Here is an 11,097-nt window from a genome sequence, read left to right on the forward strand (position 1 = left end):
CCAAAATATTTTTGGGGAGTGGAGGCAGATTTGCAATTACAACGAGGCCTGCTTGTAAACTAAAGCATTCGATGGCTTTCATTACTACTCCGAATTATTGAAAATTAAGAACACATCACTTTCCTTAATTAAATTTCAGTATGGTTTAATGACAGTTACCCGAGCTTGCAGGTTCTTTGGCAGGATATCAAGCAAAGGGTGTCGCCTGTAACCTGCTGTAGCCTGTGCCTATGGAAAGTGGTCAAAGGGAAGCTATGAAAGAGAACAGAATCAAACAGGGCCACATATGAGCGTGTGTCCATGAGATAAAAAGACAGACAAATCGACACGTTTTGGATGCAGTTTGAATGAGAACCGTCAACAGAAAGCAGGCAGTCTCTGTGTGAGGGTGATAATTTGCAGCAGGTCTTAAAGGGAAATGTCACAATTTTTCAACTTCATATTCATCCTTTCCAGCACAACCCCAACATCAACATATGTGAAAATGGCGCGTTTATATGTTTTGTAGTCAAATAGATACAAGGAAAATAAGGGTTTCCAATTACATCAACAAATTACAATTAGTAGGGAATACCGACTCATAATTGGTTAAAATCACATGATATCATTGGAAACACTTACCTCCCTCTATCTTTTTTTCCACAAAACATAGAAACGCAGTGAAAAACCTTTTGGTTACTAGCCCAAAGCTCTTAACCACTAGGCAACCTATCGCCCCATAGCTAGGCTTTTCATGGGTTAACTTATGTGACAAATACAGTATGACTTTATTTTCATAACCAGGCAATAATGCAGCTACAGTATATTATGTCTTTTCAGTCCATGAATAGCTTTCCAAACTAAACCTAATACCTTCTGTATGCAATATTTATTGGTGTAATAACGTGCCTCCTGCAGCCATTGTCTCCTCATCTCATAGCTCACTGACAATAATTGCATGTACAGTAGGCTACATCATCATGACGTGTCATAGCTGACGCACCAGCCTATTAATTAGACATAAAATAAACATGGATTTGCGTGTTTTCCTCAAGGAAGCAATGTCGACGTTATCTGACAATATATTTATTAATAATTCTCAGCTGTCATTTAACCTGGTCTCAGAGCATTTCGTATTATTTTGTACGTAAATCTGAGATGCTCCATTTACTATGATAGACTACATGACCAAAAGCATGTGGACACCTGCATGTTGAACATCTCATTCCAAAATCATGGGCATTAATATGGAGTTGGTCCCCCCTTTGCTGCTATTACAGCCTCCAGTCTTCTGGTAAGGCTTTCCACTAGATGTTGGAACATTGCTGCAGGGACTTGCTTCCATTCAGCCACAAGAGCATTAGTGAGGTCGGGTACTGATGTTGGGCGATTAGGCCTGGCTCGCAGTCAGCGTTCCAATTCATCCTTCTGTGCAGCCCAGCCAAGTTCTTCCACAACGATCTCGACAAAACATTTCTGTATGGACCTCGTTTGTGCATGGCGGCATTGTGGCGTGATATGCAACTTTTCAGGGAAGTTAGAAACCAATAAACACAGCCAGTTAGAAAAGCCAAGGCTAGCTTTTTCAAGCAGAAATTTGCTTCCTGTAACAGAAACTCAAAAGTTCTGGGACACTGTAAAGTCCATGGAGAATAAGAACACCTCCTCTCAGCTGCCCACTGCACCGAGGATAGGAAACTCTGTCACCTCTGATAAATCCACTATAATTGAGAATTTCAATAAGCATTTTTCTACGGCTGGCCATGCGTTCCACCTGGCTACCCCTACCGCGGTCAATAGCACTGCACACCCCACAGCTACTCGCCCAAGCCTTCCCTATTTCTCCTTCTCCCAAATCCAGTCAGCTGATGTTCTGAAAGAGCTGCAAAATCTGGACCCCTACAAATCAGCCGGGCTAGACAATCTGGACCCTTTCTTTCTAAAATTATCTGCCGAAATTGTTGCAACCCCTATTACTAGTCTGTTCAACCTCTCTTTCGTGTCATCTGAGATTCCAAAAGATTGGAAAGCAGCTGCTGTCATCCCCCTCTTCAAAGGAGGGGACACTCTTGACCCAAACTGCTACAGACCTATATCTATCCTACCCTGCCTTTCTAAGGTCTTCGAAAGTCAAGTCAACAAACAAATTACCGACCATTTCGAATCCCACCGCACCTTCTCTGCTATGTAATCTGGTTTCAGAGCTGGTCATGGGTGCACCTCAGCCACGCTCAAGGTCCTAAACGATATCGTAACCGCCATCGATAAGAAACAATACTGTGCTGCCGTATTCATTGACCTGGCCAAGGCTTTTACATTTACATTTACATTTTAGTCATTTAGCAGACGCTCTTATCCAGAGCGACTTACAGTAGTGAATGCATACATTTCATACATTTCATTGACTTTTGACTCTGTCAATCACCACATCCTCATCGGCAGACTCAATAGCCTTGGTTTCTCAAATGATTGCCTCGCCTGGTTCAGCAACTACTTCTCTGATAGAGTTCAACGTGTCAAATCGGAGGGCCTGTTGTCCGGGCCTCTGGTAGTCTATATGGGGGTGCCACAGGGTTCAATTCTTGGGCCAACTCTTTTCTCTGTATACATCAATGATGTCGCACTTGCTGCTGGTGAGTCTCTGATCCACCTCTATGCAGACGACACCATTTTGTATACTTCTGGCCCTTCTTTGGACACTGTGTTAACAACCCTCCAGACGAGCTTCAATGCCATACAACTCTCCTTCCGTAGCCTCCAACTGCTCTTAAATACAAGTAAAACTAAATGCATGCTCTTCAACTGATCGCTGCCCGCGACTGCCCGCCCGTCCAGCATCACTACTATGGATGGTTCTTACTTAGAATATGTGGACAACTACAAATACCTAGGTGTCTGGTTAGACTGTAGGCTCTCCTTCCAGACTCACATCAAACATCTCAAATCTAAAGTTAAATCTAGAATTGGCTTCCTATTTCGCAACAAAGCATCCTTCACTCATGCTGCCAAAAATACCCTTGTAAAACTGACCATCCTCCCGATCCTCGACTTCGGCGATGTCATTTACAAAATAGCCTCCAATACCCTACTCAATAAACTGGATGCAGTCTATCACAGTGCCATCCGTTTTGTCACCAAAGCCCCATATACTACCCACCACTGCGACCTGTACGCTCTCGTTGGCTGGCCCTCGCTTCATACTCGTCGCCAAACCCACTGGCTCCAAGTCATCTACAAGACCCTGCTAGGTAAAGTCCCCCCTTATCTCAGCTCACTGGTCACCATAGCAGCACCCACCTGTAGTACGCGCTCCAGCAGATATATCTCTCTGGTCACCCCCAAAGCCAATTCATCCTTTGGCCGTCTCTCCTTCCAGTTCTCTGCTGCCAATGACTGGAACGAACTACAAAAATCTCTGAAACTGGAAACACTTATCTCCCTCACTAGCTTTAAGCACCAGCTGTCAGAGCAGCTCACAGATCACTGCACCTATACATAGCCCATCTATTATTTAGCCCAAACAACTACCTCTTCTCCTACTGTATTTATTTATTTTGCTCCTTTGCACCCCATTATTTCTATTTATACTTTGCACTTTCTTCCACTAGAAATCTACCATTCTAGTGTTTTACTTGCTATATTGTATTTACTTTGCCACCATGGCCTTTTTTGCCTTTACCAATGGCGGTGAACTTTACATCATTCCAGCCAAAGCTTGGAATTGTGCATGGTGATCTTAGGTTTGTGTGCGGCTCCTCAGCCATGGAAACCCATTTCATGAAGCTCCAGACAAACAGTTATTGTGCTGATGTTGCTTCCAGAGGTAGTTTGGAACTCAATAGTGAGTGTTGAAACCGAGGACAGATGATTTTTACCCACTACACGCTTCAGCACCCGTTCTGGAAGCTTGTGTGGCCTACCACTTCGCGGCTGAGCCGTTGTTGCTCCTAGACGTTTCCACGTAAAAAAAACAGCTCTTACAGTTGACTGGCGCAGCTCTAGCAGGGCAGAAATTTGCCGAACTGAATTGTTGAAAAGGTGGCGTCCTATGACGGTCCCATGTTGAATGTCACTGAGCTCTTCACTAAGGCCATTCTACTGCCAATGTTTGTCTATGGAGATTGCATGGCTGTGTGCTCGATTTTATACACCCGTCAGCAACGGATGTGGTTGAAATAGCCGAAACCACTAATTTGAAGGGGTGTCCACATACTTTTGTATATATAGTGTATGTTTAGTTTCGTATGGTATGTATTCATGTGGATGTCCATCACCCATTTCGTATGATATGTTATGAATTACAATTTGTATTATATGTTACTAATTTGCAAAATGCGTTATACAGTGCATTTGGAAAGTATTCAGACCCCTTGACTTTTTCCACATTTTGTTACGTTACAGCCTTAGTCTAAAACAGATTAAATAGTTCATTTTCCTCATCAATCTACACACAATACCCCATAATGACGAAGCAAAAACAAATTTCGACATTTTTGCAAATTTACTGCAAATAAAAAACTTAAATATCATATTTACATAAGTATTCACACCCTTTACTCAGTACTTTGTTGAAGCCAATTTGGCAGCGATTACAGCTTTGAGTCTTCTTGGGTATGATGTTGCAAGCTTCTCACACCTTTATTTGGGGGGTCTCTACCATTTTTCTCTGCAGAACCTCTCAAGCTCTGTCAGGTTGGATGGGGAGCGTCACTGCACAGCAATTTTTTTGGTCTCCAGAGATGTTCGATCGGGTTCAAGTCCGGGCTCTGGCTGGGCCACTCAAGGACATTCAAAGAGACTTGTCCCGAAGCCACTCCTGTCTTGTCTTGGCTGTGTGCTTAGGGTCATTGTCCTGTTGGAAGGTGAACCGTCGCCCCAGTCTGAGGTCCTGAGCACTCTGGAGCAGGTTTTCATCAAGGATCTCTCTATACTTTGCTTCATATTTCCCTCGATCCTGACTAGTCTCCCCACAGCATGATGCTGCCACACCCATGCTTCACCGTAGGGATGGTGTAAGGTTTCCTCCAGATGTGACGCTTGGCATTCAGGCCAAAGAGTTCAATCTTGGTTTCATCGGACCAGAGAATCTTGATTCTCATTGTCTAAGAGTCCTTTAGGTGCCTTTTGGCAAACCCCAAGCGGGCTGTCATATGCCTTTTACTGAGGAGTGGCTTCCGTCTGGCCACTCTACCATAAAGGCCTGATTGGTGGAGTGCTGCAGAGATGGTTGTCCTTCTGGAAGGTTCTCCCATCTCCACACAGGAACTCTGAAGCTCTGTCAGATTGACCATCAGGTTCTTGGTCACCTCCCTTACCAAGGCCCTTCTCCCCCGATTACTCAGTTTGGCCGGGCGGCCAGCTCTAGGAAGACTGTTGGTGGTTGTTCTTGGGGACCTTCAATGCTGCAGAATTTGTTTGGTACTCTACCCCAGATCTTTGCCTTGACACAATCTTGTCTCGGAGCTCTACGGACAATTCCTTATATAGTGTATGTTGAATGTCCAATCAATTGAATTTACCACAGGTGGACTCCAATCAAGTTGAAACATCTCAAGGATGATCAATGGAAACAAGATGCACCTGAGCTCAATTTCAAGTCTCATAGCAAAGGGTCTGAATATTTATGTAAATAAGATATGTTTTTTATTTGTGGAAAAAGGAAATGGCTCTGAATACTTTCCGAATGTACTGTATATTATGAATTTGCAAAACAAACAATATGTTAAAAATTTGATAACCGTGAAACGCTTACTTACAAGCCCTTAACCAACAATGCAGTTCAAGAAATAGAGTTACGAAAATATTTACTAAATAAACTAAAGTAAAAAATAAAATAAAAAGTAACAATAACGGGGCTATATACCTGTACCGAGTCAGTGTGCGGGGGTACAGGTCAGTCGAGGTAATTTGTACATGTAGGTGGGGGTAAAGTGACTATGCATAGACAATAAACAGCGAGTAGCAGCAGTGTAAAAACAAACTGGGGGGGGGGTGTTAATGTAAATATTTTGGGTGGTCATTTTATTAATTGTTCAGCACTCTTATGGCTTGGGGGTGGAAGCCATAAGCCTTTTGGACCCAGACTTGGCGCTCCGGTACCGCTTGCCATGCGGTAGCAGAGAGAATAGTCTATGACTTGGGTGACTGGAGTCTGACAATTTTTCGGGCCTTCCTCTGACCGCCTTGTATATAGGTCCTGGATGGCAGGAATCTTGGCCCCAGTGCTGTACTGGGCCGTACACAATACTCTCTGTAGTGCCTTACAGTCGGATGCCGAGCAGTTGCCATACCAGGCGGTGATGCAAACAGTCAGTATGCTCTCGATGGTGCAGCTGTATAACTTTTTGAGGATCTGGGGACCCATGCCAAATCTTTTCAGTCTCCTGAGGGGGCTTTTCCTTTAGTCCACGATCAGCTCTTTTGTCTTGCTCACGTTGAGGGAGAGGTTGTTGTCCTGGCACCGCACTTCCAGGTCTTTGACTTCCTCCCTATATGCTGTCTCATTGTTGTCAGTGATCAGGCCTACCACTGTTGTGTCGTCAGCAAACTTAATGATGGTGTTGGAGTCGTGCTTGATCACGCAGTCGTGGGTGAACAGGGAGTACAGGAGGGGACTAAGCACACACCCCCGAGGGGCCCCCGTTAAGTCCCAGGGTCCTTAGCTTAGTGATGAGCTTTGTGGGCACTACCCGTCTGGTAGGCTCACGTCACTGGGCATGATGAAGCTGGTGACTGGGGTGGTAAACTCCTCAATGCCATTGGATGAATCCCGGAACATATTCCGGTCTGTGCTAGCAAAACTGTCCTGTAGCGTAGTATCCGCGACCACTTCCGTATTGAGTGAGTCACTGGTACTTTCTGCTTTAGTTTTTGCTGGTAAACAGGAATAAGGAGAATAGAATTATGGTCAGATTTGCCAAATGGAGGGCGAGGGAGAACTTTGTATGCGTCTGTGTGTGGAGTAAAGGTGGTCTTGATTTTTTTCCCTCTGGTTGCACATGTGGCATGATGGTATAAATTAGGTAAAACAGATTTAAGTTTGCCTGCATTAAATCAATCAATCAAATGTATTTATAAAGCCCTTTTTTCATCAGCCGATGTCACAAAGTGCTGTACAGAAACCAAGCCTAAAACCCCAAACAGCAAGCAATGCAGATGTAGAAGCACAAAGTCCTCAGCCACTAGGAGCGCCGCCATTTCTGGATGAGCATTTCCTTGTTTGCTTATGGCCTTTTTCATCTGTAAAAAAAAATATATATTTATCCTTTCCGTGCGGCCCGGCAGCTAATGTGCCCGGTGGTTGGGGACCGCTGCTGTAGACCACACTATCTACCGAGAGAGTTTTCATCTATATTTTTCGTAGCTGTCTATTTAACACCACAAACCGATGCTGGCACTAAAACCGCACTCAACGAGCTGTATAAGGCCATATATATATATATATATATATATATATATATATATATATATATATATATATATATATATATATACATACACACACACAATTATAGGCTATTTGTGCAGTAATTACATTGAACTTGGTGCAGTCTGTTGGTCCTTTTCTCACCACTCTAATATCTCACGCCCACAACAGTTTACAGATTTTGAACTTGAGTAATGTGCATGCCGCGAGTTCATCACAGTCTGCGTGAGCTGTGTTACCCGACAACTTTGTACTAGCTAGCTATGTTAGGTGACATGAATAAAAACAAACAAACGTCACTGGAGAGCTTCTTCGGGAAGGGGTAAGGGAGATAAAAGGCCCAACAACGATGTCGATAATGCAGAGACAGCAGAGCCCAAAACTGCAACAAAAAAAAGAAAGCCTCATTCAAATATGATGAGTCCTACCTAAAATATGGCTTTATTGCAACAGGTGACTTGCATGCTCCAAGCCCCCTGTGCGGAGTATGTGGAGATAGGCAATCTAATGAGGCAATGAAGCCCTCAAAACTGTTTCGGCACATCGAATCCAAGCACCCTGCACTTAAAGACAAACCTGATGAATTCTTTGAGCGAAGAAAACGTGAACAAGAAGAACAGAAGCAAGTCTTGAAAGCCACCGCATCAACAAACGTGGCTGCACTGAGAGTGTCATACTTAGTGGCTAGCCGTATTGCTAAGGCCAAGAAGCCTTTCACTATTAGCGAGGAGTTGATTCTACCTGCTGCTAAGGACATTTGCCGTGAACTCTTAGGAGAGGCTGCAGCTAAAAAGATAGCACAGGTTCCTCTTTCGGCTACCACCGTCACTAGGCGAATTGATGAAATAGCGGAGGACGTTGAGACATAATTGTTAGAGGCTTAACGAGTCACTGTGGTATGCAATCCAGGTTGACGAATCTACCGACGTCGACAGCAAGGCAATACTGCTTGTTTATGTGCGATATATATTTCAGGATGATGTGCATGAGGATATGTTGTGTGTGCTTCCCTGCCGACTAACACAACGGCCGCAGAACTATTCAAGTCTTTGGATGATTACATGTCAGGAAAATTGGATTGGTCATTCTGTGTTGGCGTATGCACAGATGGGGCTGCTGCCATGACTGGATGGCTGTCTGGTTTCACTACCTGGGTTAAATAGGTTGCGCCTGAATGTGAGTCTACGCGCTGTCATTCACAGAGAAATGCTGGCTAGCCGAAAAATGTCACCTGAATTTAACTTCGTATTGAATGATGTTATTAAAGTTATCAATCACATCAAAGCACACGCCCTTAATAACTTGCGTCTGTTTGGGCAGCTGTATGAGGAAATGAACGCAGAGCACAAACGCCTTCTCTTATACACAGAAGTCAGATGGCTATCCAGGGGTAGATCGCTTGCCAGAGAGTTTGAGTTACGAGAGCCGCTGCAGAGATTTCTTTCAGAAAAAAAGTCACCACTGACTGTGTCGTGAACCCCCGACGGCCGGTCCGGGAAAATATATGAGACTGGTCCATGGTGAAAAAAAAGTTGGTGACCACTAGTCTACAGCTTATTATGAGGTACTCTACCTCAGGTGAACAATACCTTGAGACTTTCTTAGGCTGTTAGACAAATAGACACACCCCCATCCCTCGTTTTACTGGACGTAGCTGTTCTGTCCTGCTGATGCACGGAAAGCCCAGCCAACTGTCTATTATCGGTTGGTAGGATAGTCTCGAATGGAGCTCATCCAGTTTATTCTCCAGTGATTGCCTGTTGGCCAATAGAACAGATGGTAGAGGCGGGTTACTCACTCGTCGACAAATTCTCACAAGGCACACCGATCTCTGCCCCCTGTACCTCCATCTTTTCTTCACGTGAATGACAGGGATTTGGTCTCAGAGAAATAGTACATCCTTCGCGTCAGACTCATTAAAGAAAAAATCTTTGTCCAGTTTGAGGTGAGTATTCGCTGTTCTGATATCCAGAAGCTATTTTCGGTCATAAGAGACGGTAGCATCAACATTATGTACAAAATAAGTTACAAACAATGCGAAAAAACACAAAACATTTCCTTCTAAAAAGGGGTTAAAGTGAAGGGTTAGGTGAAGGGTTAGCTAAAAGAGGTAAGGTTAGGGTTAGCAAGCATGCTAAGTAGTTGCAAAGTTGCTAATTAGCTAAAATTGTCTGTGATGAGATTCTAACTTGCAACCTTTGGGTTGCTAGATGTTCGCGTTATACGGTCAACCACCCACCCTACTTTTGTTTTTGCCTTAAGTAACCATCTGTCTTATGTAACCATATGAAACATAACATATCACACTAAATGGAGTGTCTCGGATTTACGTACAGAATAATACAAAATGAGACCAGGTTGGTCACCGCAACCCCGCTCTCCAAGCACACACCATAGGACATACATGTGGGATCACTGAAGCAATAAGCCTGCTTTATAATCGATTCAGGAGTCCAGAAGTTAATGTGATAAATATAAAACATGGATGGCTTTTTGAGCGACAGGCAAGGAAGAGCCATTGCAGGTACGAAAGCTCTACATCTCGTGATGATGAATGACTGTCCCACAGAAGACAGACGCAAGCTAGAAGAGCCCAGTGAAAGATGAATGAGACATTTGTGAAAAGCTCATACTACCCAGCTGAAATGACCCAAATGCAGGTCAACAAAACATACCTTTCTCCTTACAGTCAGACTGAGGTTCAAATTAGAAAGTAACATCCACGTTTCATAGTATGGCAGCACCTTATACCATTGCTGTGTGACATATAGCCTATTATGTTCATTTGGTGGGTTAAGAGATCATTGATTTGTCACAGAAAACCTTTGAGATCCATCTTGTATTTAGTCTGCCTGTCAATCTCACAAGGACTGGGGACTAGAGGATGAAAGAATGAGATAAAAAGTTAAACGATGGGCTGCTGAGCCATTGAAGTTAGTTGCTGGCTGTACCTTCCTTTCACACACAGGCAATGTGGTTCCCCTCAGGCCAATGACTTTTCTGATTTGCTGGTCGGTCTACAGCTTGAAAGAAATGAATACTTCACCAGCAGGTAATGACTGTATAGCCTAGGCCTATCCGCTGGCCAAGTAGTTATGATTCTACGGAGATATAATTTGTGAAATTTAAATTGTCATGGGATGAGAAGTCCTTAATTTAAATAGACCTACTGTGAAGGCATATATATTTGTATAAATTTGCCTGCCTCACACGAAACTACAAACCGTGCTACAGACTTTTGTTTTTCTGAGACCATCGGTCGATGACAAAGTTGTTTTGTTTCACATGAGATTTAGGCTATAAAATAAGATACATGACAATATTATCGTCGACTTTGAACACAGTCCGTGTTCTGTCTGTGAAATGCAACCCTGTTAGACCAGTGGTTCTCAGTCCTGGTCCTGGGGACCCAAAGGGGTGCACGTTTTTGCCATAGCAGTACACACCTGATTCAAATCATCAACTCATCATCAGGCTTGGATTATTTGAATCAGGTGTGTAGTGCAGGGTAAAAACAAAAATGTGCATCCCTTTGCGTTCCTAGGACCAGGATTGCGAACCTCTGCTGTAGACACATTTCAGAAAAAGTTTGGTTCTATTTTGACCAATGACCAAAATTGAAATATAAACATGATCATTCTATAAATGTTAATGGTTGTGATATAAATGCATAATATTCCCTTGGGCTATCG

The sequence above is a fragment of the Salmo salar genome, chromosome ssa06, assembly GCF_905237065.1.
Source record: "Salmo salar chromosome ssa06, Ssal_v3.1, whole genome shotgun sequence".
NCBI classification, from domain to species: domain Eukaryota; kingdom Metazoa; phylum Chordata; class Actinopteri; order Salmoniformes; family Salmonidae; genus Salmo; species Salmo salar.